Source organism: Coregonus lavaretus (assembly GCF_964263955.1).
Source record: "Coregonus lavaretus genome assembly, chromosome: 11".
NCBI lineage: Eukaryota > Metazoa > Chordata > Actinopteri > Salmoniformes > Salmonidae > Coregonus > Coregonus lavaretus.
In genome coordinates, this window is record NC_139998.1 from 12,722,192 (window position 1) to 12,742,612 (window position 20,421).

The following is a 20,421-nucleotide window of genomic DNA, read 5'->3' on the forward strand; positions in this document are numbered from 1 at the left end:
GTCTCGTGTGCCATATTTTTTGTATATACACTACCAGTCAAAAGTTTGGACACACCTACTCATTCAAGGGTTTTTCTTTATTTTTACTATTTTTTACATTATAGAATAATAGTGAAGACATCAAAACTATGAAATAACACATATGGAATCATGTAGTAAATAAAAAAAAGTGTTAAACAAATCGAAGTATATTTTAGATTTGAGAATCTTCAAATAGCCACCCTTTGCCTTGATGACAGCTTTGCACACTATCATTCTCCCAACCAGCCCTTACACAGCCTGGAGGTGTTGGGTCATGGTCCCGTTGAAAAAGAAATGAGAGTCCCACTAAGCCCAAATCAGATGGGATGGCATATTGCTGTAGAATGCTGTGGTAGCCATGCTGGTTAAGTGTGCCTTGAATTCTAAATAAATCACAGTGTCACCAGCAAAGCACACCCACACCATAACACCTCCTCCTCCATGCTTTACAGTGGGAAATACACATGCGGAGATCATCCGTTCACCCACACCGCGTCTCACAAAGACACTGCGGTTGGAACCAAAAATCTCAAATTTGGACTCCAGACCAAAGGACAAATTTCCACAGGTCTAATGTCCATCATTCGTGTTTCTTGGCCCAAACAGGTCTCTTATTATTGGTGTCCTTTAGTAGTGGTTTCTTTGCAGCATTTCGACCATGAATGCCTGATTCACACAGTCTCCTCTGAACAGTTAATGTTGAGATGTGTCTGTTATTTGAACTCTGTGAAGCATTCATTTGGGCTGCAATTTCTGAGGCTGGTAACTCTAATGAACTTATACTCTGCAGCAGAGTTAACTTTGGGTCTTCCATTCCTGTCACCTGAGAGCCAGTTTCATCATAGAGTTTGATGGTTTTTGCTACTGCACTTGAAGAAACTTCAAAAGTTATTGAAATGTTCCGTATTGACTGACATTCATGTCTTAAAAGTAATGATGGACTGTCATTTCTCTTTGCTTTTTTGAGCTGTTATTGCAATAATATGGACTTGGTCTTTTACCAAATAGGGTTAACTTCTGTATACCCCCACACCTTGTCACAACACAACTGATTGGCTCAAACGCATTAAGAAGGAAAGAAATTCCACAAATTAACTTTTAAGAAGGCACACCTGTTAATTGAAATGCATTCCAGGTGACTACCTCATGAAGCTGGTTGAGAGAATGCCAAGAGTGTGCAAAGCTGTCATCAAGGCAAATGGTGGATATTTGAGGAATCTAAAATATATTTTGATTTGTTTAATACTTTTTTGGTTACTACATGATTCCATATGTGTTATTTTATAGTTTTGATGTCTTCACTATTATTCTACAATGAAGAAAATAGTACAAATAAAGAAAAACCCTGGAATGAGTAGGTGTGTCCAAACCTTTGACTGGTACTGTATACATTTCCCATTGCTCGACTAAAAATAATCTTGGTCGACCAACAGCCAATCAACCAAACAATCGACCTGTCAAGAAAATGGGGTCAGCCCTATAAAACAGTATGTAAACATTATTAATGTGACCAGTGTTCTATTATTAAAGTGACCAGTGTTCCATGTATATGTACATAGGGCAGCAGCATCTAACATACTGACCACAACGCAAGCATGTGCGTGCGCCATCGCGCGCATGTTGATTTTGTCCACCCACACCAGACGCGATCAAGACACGCAGGTTGAAATATCAAAATGAACTCTGAACCAACTATATTAATTTGGGGACAGGTCGAAAAGCATGAAACATTTATGGCAATTTAACTAGCTAGCTTGCTGTTGCTAGCTAATTTGTCCTGGGATATAAACATTGGGTTGTTATTTTACCTGAAATGCACAAGGTCCTCTACTCCGACAATTAATCCACAGATAAAAGGGTAAACCAAGTTTGTTTCTAGTAATCTCTCCTCCTTCAGGCTTCTTCTTCTTCTTTGGACTTTATATGGTGGTTGGCAACCAACTTTAAGGTGCATTACCACCACCAACTGGACTGGAGTGTGGACCTCAGTTCATATTTCAATCACCTACGTGGGTATATGCTCCTAAAAAGCAATGGCGAGATGGGAGAGACGGGACTTGATTCGCGTCAAGCGTCACAAATAGAACCAAGTTCTATTTTAGCGCCTGGCTACAAGTTATATTTTAGCGCCTGGCTACGCAGACGCTCGTTGACGCGACGCAGGCGGTGTGGTCAGCATGTAAGATGCAGGGTTGAGTAATGGGTGGTGGCTGGCTAGTGACAGTGACAGTGACTAAATTCAGGGCAGGGTACTAGTGATGGCTATTTAACAGTCTGATGGCCTTGAGATAGAAGCTGTTTTTCAGTCTCTTGGTCCCAGCTTTGATGCACCTTCTGGATGATAGCAGAGTGAACAGGTTCGGGTGGCTGAGGTCCTTGATGATCTTCTTGACCTTCCTGTGACACCGGGTGCTATAGATGTCGTGGAGGGCAGGCAGTGTGCCCCCAGTAATACGTTGGGCAGACCACACCACCCTCTGGAGAGCCCTACGGTTGCAGATGGTGCAGTTGCCATACCAGGGGGTGGTACTTCCCGACAGGATGCTCTCAATGGTGCATATGTAAAGGTTTGTGAGGGTCTTAGGTGCCATGCCAAATTTCTTCAGCCTCCTAAGGTTAAAGAGGCGCTGTTGCGCCTTCTTCACCACACTGTGTGTGGCTGGACATTTCAGATTGTCAGTGAGGAACTTGAAGCTTTTTCACCTTCTCCACTGCGGCCCCGTCGATGTGGATGGGGGCGTGCTCCCATTGCCGTCTCCTGAAGTCCCTGATCAGCTCCTTCGTTTAGTTGACGTTAAGGTTATTTTCCTGGCACCACTCCACCAGGGCCCTCACCTCCTCCCTGTAGGCTGTCTCGTCGTTGTTGGTAATCAGGCCTACCACTGTTGTGTCGTCTGCAAACTTGATGATTGAGTTGGAGGCGTGCGTGGCCATGCAGTCATGGGTGAACAGGGAGTAAAGGAGGGGGCTGAGCACACACCTTTGTGGGGCCCCTGTGTTAAGGATCAGTGTAGTGGAGGTGTTGTTGCCCACCTTCAACACCTGGTGGCGGCCCGTCAGGAAGTCCAGGACATAGTTGCACAGGGCGGGGTTCAGACCCAGGGTCCTGAGCTTAATGATGAGCTTGGAGGGTACTATGGTGTTGAAGGCTGAGCTGTAGTCAATGAACAGCATTCTTACATAGGTATTCCTCTTGTCCAGATGGGATAGGGCAGTGTGCAGTGCGATGGCGATTGCATCATCCGTGGATCTATTGGGGCGGTAAGCAAATTGCAGTGGGTCCAGAGTGTCGGGTAAGGTGGAGGTGATATGATCCTTAACTAGCCTCTCAAAGCACTTCATGATGACAGAAGTGAGTGCTTCGGGGCAATCGTCATTAAGTTCAGCTACCATTGCTTTCTTCTGTACAGGAACAATGGTGGACATCTTGAAGCAAGTGGGGACAGCAGACTGGGATAGGGAGAGAATGAATGTCTGTAAACACTCCAGCCAGCTGGTCTGGGCATGCTCTGAGGACACAGCTAGGGATGCTGTCTGGGCCGGCAGCCTTGTGAGGGTTAACACGCTTAAATGTCTTACTCACGTCGGCCACGGAGAACGAGAGCTCACAGTCCTCGGGAGCGGCCCGCGTTGGTGGCACTGTGTTATCCTCAAAAGTGGGCGAAGGAGGTGTTTAGCTTAATCCATGATTGTCTGGAGTCCCTGCCACATACACTACCGGTCAAAAGTTTTAAAGTTGCAGTGATGAGACAAGCTAGAAATTGGGGAGAAAAAGGGGGTAAAATACACACACAAAAAAAGATATACACTACTGGTCAAAAGTTTTAGAACACCTACTCATTCAAGGGTTTTTCTTTATTTTTACTATTTTCTACATTGTAGAATAACAGTTTAGACATCAAAACTATGAAATAACACATATGGAATCATGTCGTAACCAAAAAAGTGTTAAACAAATCAAAATATGTTTTATATTTGAGATTCTTCAAATAGCCACCCTTTGCACACGCTTGGCATTCTCTCAACCAGCTTCATGAGGTAGTCACCTGGAATGGATTTCAACTAACAGGTGTGCCTTCTTAAAAGTTAATTTGAATAATTTATTTCCTTCTTAATGCATTTGAACCAATCAGTTGTGTTGTGACAAGGTAGGGGGGGGGGGGGGGGGGGGGTATACAGAAGATAGCTCTATTTGGTAAAAGACCAAGTCCATATTTTGTCAAGAACAGTTCAAATAAGCAAAGAGAAACGACAGTCCATCATTACTTTAAGACATGAAGGTCAGTCAATACGGAAAATTTCAAGAACTTTGAACGTTTCTACAAGTGCAGTCGCAAAAACCATCAAGCGCTATGATGAAACTGGCTCTCATGAGGACCGCCACAGGAATGGAAGACCCAGAGTTACCTCTGCTGCAGAGGATAAGTTCAGTAGAGTTACCACCCTCAGCAATTGCAGCCCAAATAAATGCTTCACAGAGTTCAAGTAACAGACACATCACAAGATCAACTGTTCAGAGGAGACTGTGTGAAACAGGCCTTCATGATCGAATCGCTGCAAAGAAACCACTACTAAAGGATAAGAAGAAGTGACTTCATTGGGCCAAGAAACACGAGCAATGGACATTAGACCTGTGGAAATGTGTCCTTTGTTCTGGAGTCCAAATTGGAGATTTTTGGTTCCAACCGCCATGTCTTTGTGAGACGCGGTGTGGGTGAACGGATGACCTCTGCATGTGTATTTCCCACCGTAAAGCATGGAGGAGGAGGTGTGATGGTGTGGGGGTGCTTTGCTGGTGACACTGTTTGTGATTTATTTAGAATTCAAGGCACACTTAACCAGCATGGCTACCACAGCATTCTGCAGCGATACACCATCCCATCTGGTTTGGGCTTAGTGGGACTATCACTTGTTTTTCAACAGGACAATGACCCAACACACCTCCAGGCTGTGTAAAGGCTATTTTACCAGAATGAAACGATTGGAAAATAGTTTTGGTACCAACACCTGCTGCTTCATTACATAGTTGTCGTCTGGGTACCAGTCCTTTTTTACTAACATTCCACTCCTTGCCACTCCTGTCATTTGCCAAATGACAGGAGTGGCAAGGAGTGGGATGTAATAGCTGAACAGAGATGGCAACCAGGCTACGGTAGTTAATAATAATAATAATATGATAGGCTTGCAATTGTCGCATTATAATTTTTTAAAGCTCTTAATGAAACATGTCTGTTCCTTGTACCCATGCACCCATTTCCTTGTACCCATATTTTCCGTTGGTCACATAATTTTACTATTTGGAACGAATTTAACCGTTTGTTAACCGGTTATTAGGGGTCGGTTAGTCGGCAGTAAAATTGACCGAAATTTGCATTACTAGAACTTCAACTTCAACGGTTTTCTTTCTCTTTCGGTCATCTGGTGGTCAAACAAGTCTGAAAACAGTCTGGACAACCCCTCCCTCTCACTCTCTCTCTCTCTGCCACTCTTTGCAGCTCTCTCCCTCTCTCTTCTCTCTCTCTCCAGTTGATGTCACTTCTCCCAGCTCTGACTGACACCTACCATGACACAGACACCTACAGTACCCTCTTTTCATTTACTGTAACAAGCATTCTCACCCACTGAGCACCGACCGACACCGGACGTCCATGGACGCTGAAAAGTAGTTGAAATTGTCAGCTCGCCCTCGCCTGACCAAGTCTGAACCAATCATAGACGTCTATGTTTAACAAGTTTGGGCAGCACAGTACTGTACAGTATAGTTCAGTACAGTATAGCACACTAAAGTACAGTATAATACTGGACTGTACATATCTACTTTACTCTACAGTGCTGTGATGTCCAAACTTGTGAAACATAGGTGTCTATGATTGGTTCAGATTTGGTCTAGTCCAGACCAAAATGTGCTCTTGTTCGGGGGCGGAGCTCATTAGAATAATAGCCAGTGTGTAGAATAACACTCAAATATGCAAAAGAAGGATATTGCATATTTCTACCTTTGTGTGCCTATTCAGAATACTCACCATGAAAATAATGATATTCATATCCATAATTATGCATTTCTGTATAGTACAGATCAGGGATGTAACTCTGTTACCGTAATTCCATTACCGGCTGTAAATCCACTTCATCTACTGTAGTTCAATAACCAAAATAATTGTTTTCAAACTCAAGGTGTCACGTCATAACTGACACCCCATTCTTTCTGCAGTCATCTTTGAATCATAATTCGGCGCAGATATTTTTGGAAAATGTGGTAGCATAAACACCTGAGGGAGATTTTACTGTAATTCTGTTACCAAACTTTGCATCTGCACACTTCTTCCAGTAAATGTGTTTTTGTCCCGAAGCCACTCCTGCGTTATCTTGGCTGTGTGCTTATGGTCGTTGTCCTGTTGGAAGGTGAACCTTCGCCCCAGTCTGAGGTCCTGAGCACTCTGGAGCAGGTTTTCATCAAGGATCTCTCTGTACTTGGCTGGGCGGCCAGCTCTTGGAAAAGTCTTGGTTGTTCCAAACTTCTTCCATTTAAGAATGATGGAGGCCACTGTGTTCTTGGGGACCTTCAATGCTGCAGACATTTTTTGGTACCCTTCCCAAGATCTGTGCCTCGACACAATCCTGTCTCGGAGCTCTACGGACAATTCCTCGACCTCATGGCTTGGATTTTGCTCTGACATGCACGGTCAACTGTGGGACCTTATATACACTGCTCAAAAAAATAAAGGGAACACTTAAACAACAATGTAAGTCCAAGTCAATCACACTTCTGTGAAATCAAACTGTCCACTTAGGAAGCAACACTGATTGACAAATTTCACATGCTGTTGTGCAAATGGAATAGACAACAGGTGGAAATTATAGGCAATTAGCAATAAAGGACTGGTTTTGCAGGTGGTGACCACAGACCACTTCTCAGTTCCTATGCTTCCTGGCTGATGTTTTGGTCACTTTTGAATGCTGGCGGTGCTTTCACTCTAGTGGTAGCATGAGACGGTGTCTACAACCCACACAAGTGGCTCAGGTAGTGCAGCTCATCCAGGATGGCACATCAATGCGAGCTGTGGCAAGAAGGTTTGCTGTGTCTGTCAGCGTAGTGTCTAGAGCATGGAGGTGCTACCAGGAGACAGGCCAGTACATCAGGAGACGTGGAGGAGGCTGTAGGAGGGCAACAACCCAGCAGCAGGACTGCTACCTCCGCCTTTGTGCAAGGAGGAGCAGGAGGAGCACTGCCAGAGCCCTGCAAAATGACCTCCAGCAGGCCACAAATGTGCATGTGTCTGCTCAAACGGTCAGAAACAGACTCCATGAGGGTGGTATGAGGGCCCGACGTCCACAGGTGGGGGTTGTGCTTACAGCCCAACACCGTGCAGGACATTTGGCATTTGCCAGAGAACACCAAGATTGGCAAATTCGCCACTGGCGCCCTGTGCTCTTCACAGATGAAAGCAGGTTCACACTGAGCACGTGACAAACGTGACAGAGTCTGGAGATGCCGTGGAGAACGTTCTGCTGCCTGCAACACCCTCCAGCATGACCGGTTTGGCGGTGGGTCAGTCATGGTGTGGGGTGGCATTTCTTTGGGGGGCCGCACAGCCCTCCATGTTTTCGCCAGAGGTAGCCTGACTGCCATTAGGTACCGAGATGAGATCCTCAGACCCCTTGTGAGACCATATGCTGGTGCGGTTGGCCCTGGGTTCCTCCTAATGCAAGACAATGCTAGACCTCATGTGGCTGGAGTGTGTCAGCAGTTCCTGCAAGAGGAAGGCATTGATGCTATGGACTGGCCCGCCCGTTCCCCAGACCTGAATCCAATTGAGCACATCTGGGACATCATGTCTCGCTCCATCCACCAACGCCACGTTGCACCACAGACTGTCCAGGAGCATGCCCAGGTGTTGTAGGGAGGTCATACAGGCACGTGGAGGCCACACACACTACTGAGCCTCATTTTGACTTGTTTTAAGGACATTACATCAAAGTTGGATCAGCCTGTAGTGTGGTTTTCCACTTTAATTTTGAGGGTGACTCCAAATCCAGACCTCCATGGGTTGATACATTTGATTTCCATTGATAATTTTTGTGTGATTTTGTTGTCAGCACATTCAACTATGTAAAGAAAAAAGTATTTAATAAGATTATTTCATTCATTCAGATCTAGGATGTGTTATTTTAGTGTTCCCTTTATTTTTTTGAGCAGTGTATATATAAGTATGTGCCTTTCCAAATCATGTCCAATCAATTGAATTTACCACAGTTGGACTCCAATCAAGTTGTAGAAACATCTCAAGAATTATCAAAAGAAACAGGATGCACGAGTCTCATAGCAAAGGGTCTGAAAACCTATCGAAGGCACTGTATTTAGGTTATAGGCCAATATAAAAGTTACCATAAAGATCATTGGGCACACACAACAAATCCATTTCACAAAGGCCCCATATTCAGATGCATGATAAAGTAGATCAGTTGTTTTAGTTTTTTCCCCATTGTCTCTAGCCTACATCAAATGATGAGTTCTATTTTGCTGGATTGGATTTCCAGGGCTCCGTGTATCATATCAGCCAATGAGTAATGTTCACACAGTAAAGGCATCTCAGACCAATAAATCCACCAGGGATGATACACTACGGCACCAAGGGATACTGATTACAGCCAGACGTCACTAGCTTTCCCCAAACTCTTTGCAGTTCTGCCATCGCAGCATTTCTCCTCAGCTTTACCGGAAAGCATTCCAATCCCCACAAAACCCATGACCCAGAGAAAGGGCTTGATTGGATCTTTAGAGAGCCATAGCTTGGCTGTAGCAACAGAATGAACTGGAGAAAAGGGCAGGGTACCAACCAAGACTTTACAATGTCAAGACCATACATAATAATGAGCGATGTATCAAACTTCAGAATCAATTAAATGTAGGCAATGAATGCTCTAAGGTCAAATAACCTCATAATTATTAATAATTTCTTTGGATGACATTTAGGCTACAGGAATAGCAGCAAACAAACACTGATGCGAGTTATGAAGTCAGTAGCCTACCTACAAGCAGAAGAATCCAGCCAAGCACCAGATGCTCTCTCAATATGCCATGCCTACAGTATGTTGCATTGGGAAACGTGAACGTTGGAGCACAGCATAAACAGATGACCTCTACCACACGCAGGGCTAGAATCGCTGCTCATCTCTGGTCTGTTTTAGCTAAGGCTCAAGCAGTTCCATCAAGGGAACATTCATGAATACACAGATGAAGATACATAGATGTAGCAAGCAGACCAGTGCCCACTACTAGACTACTGTAATCATGGGTATTAGCATGCCTCTGGGGTCCCACAGTTTAAAAGTTCATGGCTTACAAAAATAGTCAACTTATGAAAATAAAAACAGTAACTATTTGGTTAATAGGCTAAGAAGACCGTATTCTGCAGGGACTACACCGAAAGTAACAGGCTCATAACAAGCAACAAACAAATAAGTCAACTTTGTCCGGTGTGCTCTCTGTCTCTTTTTTTCTCCCCATCTCTTCACCAACTACAGGACTAAAGCACCAATTAGAGAATCCCATTATCAATATGAGATACCCTTTTTTCCATGAGAGAGCCCAGAGAGAGAGAGAGAGACAGCACACCACTGAGTGCCAGCCAGCGAGCAGCAGATTTTTCCTGATGAGTGCTTAATTAAAGACAAGAGTCCTCCGCAGATGGAGAAGTAGCACCTCACTGCCTCCGTCTGTGACTACCGCTATAGCTCTGCTCAGCAGGCAGGGTCCATGTGGCCAGTCCACACGGCGAGCTGTGTGAAATGGCGCATGGCAGATGTATCCTTCCTCGAAGAAGGGGGGAAATGTCTGCTATGCTGACTCCATATTATTAATTCATATTTTTTCTTTGTGATTCATATACTGTATTACAATCTATTTTGAGTAGTTAGGCTGGGTGGTGGGATAGTCTTCAGAAGTCTTCAAAGGTTGTATAAAATAAGTTGTATACTGACTAATCCCTTTACCCTAATCACTGTTTATTCATCTCCTCCAGACGCTGAGCAGCCTAGTGTGATGCAGGGCATGACCATGGTCGCTCAGCCAAAACTAAGGTGATTATTGGAGTGGTGTCAGTTTTTGACTGTAAACTCATGGGTACTGCCCAGGCCCACAAATGGGATTTATCTTTCAAGAAGAACATCAGACTCACTGTCTGCCTGCACCTAGAATGAGCATTATAACAAATCCCTGCTTCTGATGACCTTGGCTATTCAATGGAGAGTTTGAAGTCAGTGACAATGGAGGCTAAATCACTTTGAAGGGTATAGCCTACTTATTTAGAGACATAATACTGTAACTGCAACTCAGAAGTGAAGAATAAATCAAATGTAACTTGTTTCAGGAAACTAGGCGTACGTCACTACTTCACAGGAGCGGCATTTGAACGTAAACATGTATTTTTTATCAAAATGCATTTTTTGGCAGAATTGCCTTCAGGAACATGTGAACTTTCATGTTCCTTAATAACAAACTTGTATTCAATCCATAAAAAAAACAAAGAAAATTGTTAAATTACAAGCCTAGTTGGCATAGCCACAGAAAAAGACAGGAACCTTCCCACTAGCCATGATTGGCTGAGATAATGGATGGGCTGGACATGCCGGGAGATGAGTTTGGATTGGTCTGCCATGTAGCACGCTTCTGTCTAGACCGTGAGCTGTTCAGTATGTGTTGACAGTCCTTTCTACCACGCCATTTTTGAAAGATATAACGTTAGCCATCAAGAACTACAAATGTTTCGCTACTTTTCTCAACATTGATGCCCTGAATTTAGCAGGCGCTATAGACAGATCAGTTGGAAAAAGTGATGAGCTACTTTCTGCACACGCCACGGTCAGTGTGAACCGGAGTGACTCGACACAACGCTGGCCAAACAAGATGTAGCTACTAACAAACAAAATTTTGCCGTGAAGCGCTCGTCCATGTATGCGGGTAAGAGTCTAGCTACATTTTCAGATATACGTTTCAAATGTTGTCAGAAAGCTGTTTTTATTGCAAGTTAAAGCTTACTCTTAGTTAGCTAGCAAACATTAGCTTGCTGGCTCGCTAGCTAACATTATGTGTATGATCTGGGTAGTAATATTATTCAAATCAGAAATCCATTTGCATTACTAGTTATAGCCTAATGTTAGCTAGCTAACATTGAACCTAGTTTGTTAGCTTTAGCTACCTGCAGCTTCGTAATACAGCTATGATAATGTTAGGATTGGTAGTAGTATGAGTTGGGATCAAATCAAATCAAATCACATTTTATTTGCCACATGTGCCAAATACAACAGGTGGAGACAATACAGTGAAATGCTCACTTACAAGCCCTTAACCAACAATGCAGTTTTTTAAAGAAAAATGAAAAAATAAGTGTTAATTAAGAAAAATAAAAAGCAAATAGCTAAAGAGCAGCAGTAAAATAAAATAGCAGTAGGGAGCCTGTATACAGGGGGGTACCGGTACAGAGTCAATGTGTGGGGGCACCGGCTAGTCGAGGTAATTGAGGTCATATGTACATGTGGGTAGAGTTAAAGTGACTATGCATAAATAGTAAACAGAGTAGCAGCAGCGTAAATGCAAATAGTCTGGGTAGCCATGATTAGCTGCTCAGGAGTCTTATGGCTTGGGGGTAGAAGCTGTTGAGAAGCCTTTTGGACCTAGACTTGGCGCTCCGGTACCGCTTACCGTGCGGTAGCAGAGAGAACAGTCTATGACTAGGGTGGCTTGAGTCTTTGACAATTTTTAGGGCCTTCCTCTGACACCGGTTTGGAATAGAGGTCCTGGATGGCAGGAAGCTTGACCCCAGTGATGTACTGGGCCGTACGCACTACCCTCTGTAGTGCCTTGCGGTCGGAGGCCGAGCAGTTGCCATACCAGGCGGTGATGCAACTAGTCAGGATGCTCTCAATGGTGTAGCTGTAGAACTTTTTGAGGATCTGAGGACCCATGCCAAATCTTTTCAGTCTCCTGAGGGGGAATACGTTTTGTCATGCCCTCTTCATGACTGTCTTGGTGTGTTTGGACAATGATAGTTCGTTGGTAATGAGGACACCAAGGAACTTGAAGCTCTCAACCAGTTCCACTCCAGCCCCGTCGATGAGAATGGGGGCGTGCTCAGTCCTCTTTTTTTTCCTGTAGTCCACAATCATCTCCTTTGTCTTGATCACGTTGAGGGAGAGGTTGTTATCCTGGCACCACACGGCCAGGTCTCTGACCTCCTCCCTATAGGCTGTCTCATTGTTGTCAGTGATCAGGCCTACCACTGTTGTGTCGTCGGCAAACTTTAATGATGGTGTTGGAGTCGTGCCTGGCCATGCAGTCATGGGTGAACAGGGAGTACAGGAGGGGACTGAGCACGCACCCCTGAGGGTCCCCCGTGTTGAGGATCAGCGTGGCAGACGTGTTGTTACCTACCCTTACCACCTGGGGGCGGCCCGTCAGGAAGTCCAGGATCCAGTTGCAGAGGGAGGTGTTTAGTCCCAGGATCCTTAGCTTAGTGATGAACTTTGAGGGCACTATGGTGTTGAACGCTGAGCTGTAGTCAATGAATAGCATTCTCACGTAGGTGTTCCTCTTGTCCAGGTGGGAAAGGGCAGTGTGGCGTGCAATAGAGATTGCATCATCTGTGGATCTGTTGGGGCGGTATGCAAATTGGAGTGGGTCTAGGGTTTCTGGGATAATGGTGTTGATGTGAGCCATGACCAGCTTTTCAAAGCACTTCATGGCTACAGACGCGAGTGCTACGGGTCGGTAGTCATTTAGGCAGGTTATCTTAGTGTCCTTGAGCACAGGGACTATGGTGGTCTGCTTGAAACATTTTGGTATTACAGACTAAGTCAGGGACATGTTGAAAATGTCAGTGAAGACACTTGCCAGTTGGTCAGCACATGCTCGGAGTACACGTCTTGGTAATCCGTCTGGCCCTGCGGCCTTGTGAATGTTGACCTGCTTAAAAGTCTTACTCACATCGGCTACGGAGAGCGTGATCACATAGTCATAGCTCCTTGAAAGCGGCAGGATTATGCCAGGTTCAGTGTTTAGCTAGCTAGCTACCTAGCTAGCTACATGTCTAAACAAAAGACCACTTCGGACGGATTATTACATAACCCATCAAATTAGCCAAGTGTGTCTGGGGGTGATTATGGCCATCTATTGTATTTCATGAACATGTGTACATGTCTAGACAATAGCAACCCATCCATTTAGCTCGATGTGTGGCTGGGGGGTGGTTATAGAATTTCCTTCACATGACCCATCAATTTAGACAAGTGTGTCGGGTAAGCGTCATCTAATAATGATAAAATATTTATAAAATATTTGTATCTGGACACTTTCTGTTTTTGATATTGCTACTATGCAAGTAACCACTTCACTGTAACGTTTAGACCTTCTGTATCCTGTGCATGTGACAAATAAACGTAGATTTTATTTGATATAGCGTGTGTTTAACAAATGGCCTCACATGTGAATCCTTAAAAAGATGGGTGGGGCTAAGGCATAAGAGGGTGTGAACAATGCTGAATGGTTGTAGACAAAGAAGAGCTCTCCAGTAGGTGTACCAAAACATTCAAGGGCCATTTTCTCAAAAGTGTGGTTACAAGTTCCTCAACTATCAAAGCTGAATTACTTTCCTATTGTTCCTTAACTACAGTTTATGATATACCATGTTCTAGTTTTGAGTCTCTACCTTTATCCAATGTAAAAAACAAAACAAAATTTTGCTACATAAGACTGAATCGAGGCGGTCGGTCACAAATGTACCCTCAGTCATTATTCATGCAGCTCCCGAGTGGCGCAGCGGTCTAAGGCACTGCATCTCAGTGCTTGAGGCGTCACTACAGACCCCCTGGTTCGATTCCAGGCTGTATCACAACCGGCCGTGATTAGGAGTCCCATAGGGTGGCGCACAATTGGCCCAGCGTCGTCCGGGTTTGGCCGGTGTAGGCCGTCATTGTAAATAAGAATTTGTTCTTAACTGACTTGCCTAGTTAAATAAAGGTAAAATAAAATAAAAGATAAATGCAGCAGGGAAGTAATGCCAGAGGAAACAATCTGATCGTTTGCTGCTGCGGCCAGGTACATAAATACTTTCTTGTGAATTAGCCCACTTGATCATTGCATGATGTTTACTAGCCGACTAAACTCAACTCCACGATTTACGATGGAGTTGAGCGGCGACTAGTGTGGGCAGACTGGATCTCCGATGTCACATAAAATGAAGTTTTTAATCAAAAACTACTGATTTCAGCACACAAAGAATGGCCCCCAATTACACAGAACAATGTTGTTTGTAATTGTGATGTCGGAAGGCCAAGATGATCATCAATGACCTCAGCCACCCGATCCACGGCCGGTTCATCCCGCTACAATCCAGAAGGCGAGGTCAGTACAGGTGCATCAAAGCAAGGACCAAGAGATAGAAGCTGTTTTTTAATCTCAAGGCCATCAGACTGTTAATTAGTCACTGTCACTAGCCAGCTACCACCCAGCTACTCTTAACATGCACCATAGAGGCTGCTGCCCTATGTACATAGTCACGGAACACGGGTCACTTTAATAATGTTCACATACTGTTTTACCCACTTCATATGTACAGTTGAAGTTGGAAGTTTACATGCACTTAGGTTGGAGTCATTAAAACTCGTTTTTCAACCTCTCCACAAATTTCTTTTTAACAAACTATAGTTTTGGCAAGTCGGTTAGGACATCTACTTTGTGCATGACACAAGTAATTTTTTTCCAACAATTGTTTACAGACAGATGATTTCACTGTATCACAATTCCAGTGGGTCAGAAGTTTACATCCACTAAGTTGACAGTGCCTTTAAACAGCTAGGCAAATTCCAGAAAATGATGTCATGCTTTAGAAGCTTCTGATAGGCTAATTGACATCATTTGAGTCAACTGGAGGTATACCTGTGGATGTATTTCAAGGCCTACCTTCAAACTCAGTGCCTCTATGCTTGACATCATGGGAAAATCAAAAGAAATCAGCCAAGACCTCAGATAAAATATTGTAGACCTCCACAAGCCTGGTTCATCCTTTGGAGCAATTTCCAAATGCCTGAAGGTACCACATTCATCTGTACAAACAATAGTACGCAAGTATAAACACCATGGGACCACGCAGCCGTCATACAGCTCAAGAAGGAGACGTGTTCTGTCTCCTAGAGATGAATGTACTTTGGTGCGAAAAGTGCAAATCAATCCCAGAACAACAGCAAAGGACCTTGTGAATATGCTGGAGGAAACAGGAACAAAAGTATCTATATCCACAGTAAAACAAGTCCTATATAGACATAACCTGAAAGGCCGCTCAGCAAGGAAGAATCCACTGCTCCAAAACCGCCATAAAAAAGCCAGACTACAGTTTGCAACTGCACATGGGGACAAAGATCGTACTTTTTGGAGAAATGTCCTCTAGTTTGATGAAACAAAAATAGAACTGGTTGGCCATAATGACCATCGTTATGTTTGGAGGAAAAAGGGGGTTGCTTGCAAAGGAAAAAGGAAGTTAAAGCTTGGTCGCAAATGGGTCTTCCAAATGGACAATGACCCCAAGCATACTCCCATAGTTGTGACAAAATGGCTTAAGGACAACAAAGTCAAGGTATTGGAGTGGCCATCACAAAGCCCTGACCTCAATCCTATAGAAAATGTGTGGGCAGAACTGAAAAAGCGTGTGCGAGCAAGGAGGCCTACAAACCTCACTCAGTTACACCAGCTCTGTCAGGAGGAATGGCCCAAAATTCACCCAACTTATTGTGGGAAGCTTGTGGAAGGCTACCTGAAAGTTTGACACAAGTTAAACAATTTAAAGGCAATGTTACCAAATACTAATTGAGTGTATGTAAACTTCTGACCCACTGGGAATGTGATGAAAGAAATAAAAGCTGAAATAAATCATTCTCTCTACTATTATTCTGACATTTCACATTCTTAAAATAAAGTGGTGATCCTAACTGACCTAAAACAGGGAATTATTACTAGGATGAAATGTCAGGAATTGTGAAAAACAGTTTAAATGTATTTGGCTAAGGTGTATGTAAACTTCCGACTTCAACTGTATTTACTGTTTTCTAGTCAAGGCCTATCCTATTTAACTATTGCTGTACATACAGTGCCTTCGGAAAGTATTCAGACTCCTTGACTTTTTCCACATTTTGTTAGGTTACAGCCTTATTGTAACATTTATTAAATAGTTTTTTCCTCCTCATCAACCTACACACAATACCCATAATGACAAAGCAAAAACAGGTTTTAATAATTGTTTGCTAATTTATAAAATAAATGGAAATATCACATTTACATAAGTATTCAGACCCTTTACTCAGTACTTTGTTGAAGCACCGTTGGCAGCAATTACAGCCTCGAGTCTTCTTGGGTATGACACTACAAGCTGGGCACACCTGTATTTGGGGAGCTTTTCCCCATTCTTCTCTGCAGATCCTCTCAAGCTCTGTCAGGTTGGATGGGGAGCGTTGCTGCACAGCTATTTTCAAGTCTCTCCAGAGACGCAGGGTTCAAATCCGGGCTCTGGCTGGCCCACTCAAGGACATTAAGAGACTTGTCCCGAAGCCACTCCTGCATTGTCTTGGCTGTGTGCTTAGGGTTGTTGTCCTGTTGGAAGGTGAACCTTCGCCACAGGCTGAGGTCCTGACCGCTCTGGAGCAGGTTTTCATCAAGGATCTCTCTGTACTTTGCTCTGTTCATCTTTGCCTCGATCCTGACTAGTCTCCCAGTGCCTGCCGCTGAAAAACATCCCCAGCGCATGATGCTTCCACCACCATGCTTCACGGTAGGGATGGTGCCAGGTTTCCTCCAGACGTGACGCTTGGCATTCAGGCCAAAGAGTTCAATCTTGGTTTCAACAGACCAGGGAATCTTGTTTCTCATGGTCTGCGGGTCCTTTAGGTGCCTTTTGGCAAACTCCAAGCGGGCTGTCATGTGCCTTTTACTGATGAGTGGCTTCCGTCTGGCCACTCTACCATAAAGGCCTGAATGGTGGAGTGCTGCTGGGATGGTTGTCCTTCTGGAAGGTTCTCCCATCTCCACAGAGGAACTCTGTCAGAGTGACCATCAGGTTCTTGGTCACCTCCCTGTCCAAGGCCTTTCTCCCCCGATTGCTCAGTTTGGCTGGGCTGCCAGCTCTAGGAAGAGTCTTTCAAACTACTTCCATTTAAGAATGATGGAGGCCACTGTGTTCTTGGGGACCTTCAATTCTGCAGAAATGTTTTGGTACCCTTCCCCAGATCTGTGACTCGACACAATCCTTTCTCGGAGCTCTACGGACAATTCCTTCGACCTCATGGCTTGGTATTTGCTCTGACATGCACTGTAAACTGTGGGACCTTATATAGACAGGTGTGTGCATTTCCAAATAATGTCCAATCAATTGAATTTACCACAGGTGGACTCCAATGAAGTTGTAGAAACATCTCAAGGATGATCAATGGAAACAGGATGCACATGAGCTCAATTTCGAGTCTCATAGCAAAGGGTCTGAATACTTATGTAAATAAGGTATCGTTTTTTATTTGTAATACATTTGCAAAAAAAAATGTTTTTGCTTTGTCATTATGGGGTATTGTGTGTAGATTGCTGAGGATATATATATATTTTTTATCCATTTTAGAATAAGGCTGTAACGTAACAAAATGTGGAAAAATCAAGTGGTCTGAATACTTTCCAAAGGCACTGTATACTACTCTTCAGATATACTACATATTCTATCCATATACTGTTCATATTTTGTGTATACATCCCGTACATACACACACACTCCGGACATTGCTCGTCCTAATGTTTATTGTTGTGTATTGTTACATATTACTGCACTGCTGGAGCTCGGAACACAACCATTTCGCTACCCCGGCAATACAATTTGATTCGGAGTTCCAGTCCGCCCACACTAGTCACCGCACTAATCCATCGTAAATCGTGGAGTTGAGTTTAATCGGCTAGATGTTCACTCACCACTGGTGCGTTTTTTATGCTACACTACTGCAATAGGGCGTTTTAGTGTGAAGAGTGCCTTGTTTTTTTAAAATAATGAAATGGATCACGTTTACCTTAACACGAAAAAAATAAGTACACTATCCAATGTTGTTGTCATGGGAAACTTGGAATGGCATTCATTGAGCTGTGACCACCACAACATAGCCATCACGTGCTATTTGCATTTGATTGTGAAAATATCATGAATGCACCATTGTTTACATTTGTGTCGGTGGGTAGACTCTCCAATGGTAAACAATGTGCCAGAGAGTCCCCTGTCTTGGTCTGCAGCACTGTGCTCAACATGTGTGCGACAGACTTTTATTACAAAGAAATATAGTTATTTCATATATTTGTGCCACGTTTGAAATAAACGAACCCCGTCACCTCGTCATCCCTGCACGGATTATGTCACGTTAGCTAGCTAGCTAACTAGCTAGCCAAGGTTCTCGCGTGCACTAGTTGCCAATGTGCATGAAAGCAAACAACGCCAATCTTCTACTACTAAAACAGGTAAAAATATAACACACATCCTTCTCTTTGAGACTTTCTATTCCTCTTAAAATCCTTCGTTCTCACTCAACAGCAGCCTACATTCATTTCACCTACCAGAAATGTGACTTCCGTGCTCGTGCTCCACTCTGTCACGTCTGGAACACCCACCGGCGCTCCTCCAGGTCCTAGCGAGAGCCAATTTGGTTTTGTGCGTGCCATTTTCTTCCTGTCTCCTCTGTTGGCCCCCCTATTGACTGTATAATAGGGGTTGCCCCAGAATCTCATATTTGTCAGTAGGCTGCTATATTGACTTTACTTCATATATGGGTGCTTGATCTGATCATAAAAATACAACTTTTCTCCTCTATATTAAAGGCCAAGTGCTGTCAAAAACGTGATTTCCCCGTGTTTTATGTACATTTCCACATAATGAGGTTGGAATAATATTGGGAAATTGTGAAAATGATGATAATGCCCTTTTAGTGTGAGATGTTTGAAAAGACCAACTGAAATTTCAGCCTGTTCTGGTGGGGCGGAGCTTTGGCCCGCGTGGTGACATCACCAGGCTGTAAATTAGTCAATAGACATTTACATTTTAGCAGACGCTCTTATCCAGAGCGATTTACAGTGAGTGAGTGCATACATTATTTTATTTTTCATACACGTGGGAATCGAACCCACAACCCTGGCGTTGCAAACGCCATGCTCTACCAACTGAGCTACATCCCAATAGACCAATAAGAAAGAGAGTTCCAAACCTCTCTGCCAATAACAGCAAGTTTTCAGTTTTCCCCTCCCTCAGACCAATCCCAGACAGTCCTAGCTAAATTCTTGCTTGAGAAAATGCTCTTTGCTAAGAAGCATTTTTTAAACATTTTTAATTGAAAAAAATCCCAGTAGGGTACTTAATTGTTACCCAGAAATGATTTGATATTGAGATAAAAATGGCTGCATTAGGCCTCAGCCGACTACCTGTGAGAACGGGGTTTATCGGAAATTGTGTTCAAATCTACAAACAAAAAGACCGCATTCTTGCCAGAGGGGTCTCCAATATACTGCAGCTGAACACACAGCTTTAACATTTATAAACCCTAGAATGTATTGTTGTATTGGTGAATCTACAAACATGCTGATTTTGGGTTCATGTGTTTTCTATTGCTAGAAAGTTATCAAAAGCTTTTGAACTAGTGGTGGTTTAATTTGGGCAGATACTTATGGGTTTAATAAGGAACAGATTGAAGAGCGCTCAGAGCAGGACACTATCATTCTTATCTCTTTTGGGACAGAACATACTGTACTCTCAGCTGAATGTCTTAAATGGCCTATGAAGATAAATTGGGTATTGGCTACAATATCTCCTCATTCACATGCTTAGAGCTATGGAAATACAAAATGAGTGAATTATTACTCACACAGCACTTTCATCCTGACTCCTTAAACCATTTAAAATGAGAAATTGAGCCTCACAGCTACAGCATATTGGAGGCCTGGGTGTCAAATAAGAACTTCTTAACAGAGAGGGTGAAATGGGCGATAACGAAACTATTTAATGAAGTATGCAGAAGTAAATGTGCCAATTAATAGCTAGATGTCAGAAGGTGCTGTGTGTAGATGTGGTGCAGGAAATCAAGCGCAGGACGCAGAAGCTCAGTCCAACAGACTTTAGTAATCCAAAACTCAAACACGATCCAAAAGAGCCTTGAGACAAGCGATTACGCACACAGGCGTAAACCAAACATGAAAATACAAACGCGCACAACAAGTGCGAAAAACCTCTCCAAAACAGAGGAGGAAACGAAGCACAGTCTAGTCGACAGTAAGCGCAATCACACATACCACATGACTAACAAAACGAGAACTTATAGGACACACTAATGAACGCTAAACGATAA

At 43.6% G+C, this 20,421-nt stretch overlaps 1 protein-coding gene across 2 annotated transcripts in view; it reads right to left on the reverse strand.

Moving 5' to 3' along the window:
- The window catches only part of LOC311137134 (mitochondrial inner membrane protease subunit 2-like), a 173,051-nt gene extending 154,371 nt beyond the window's left edge, over nt 1-18,680 (reverse strand). The window contains exon 1 of one of the 2 annotated variants that reach the window (XM_084171476.1): nt 18,644-18,680. The gene's annotated coding sequence lies outside the window, so the exon portion shown is untranslated. The remainder of the gene's footprint in view (nt 1-18,643) is intronic. The other variant, XM_084171477.1, reaches the window with a different exon arrangement.
- Nucleotides 18,681-20,421: the final 1,741 nt, after the last annotated feature.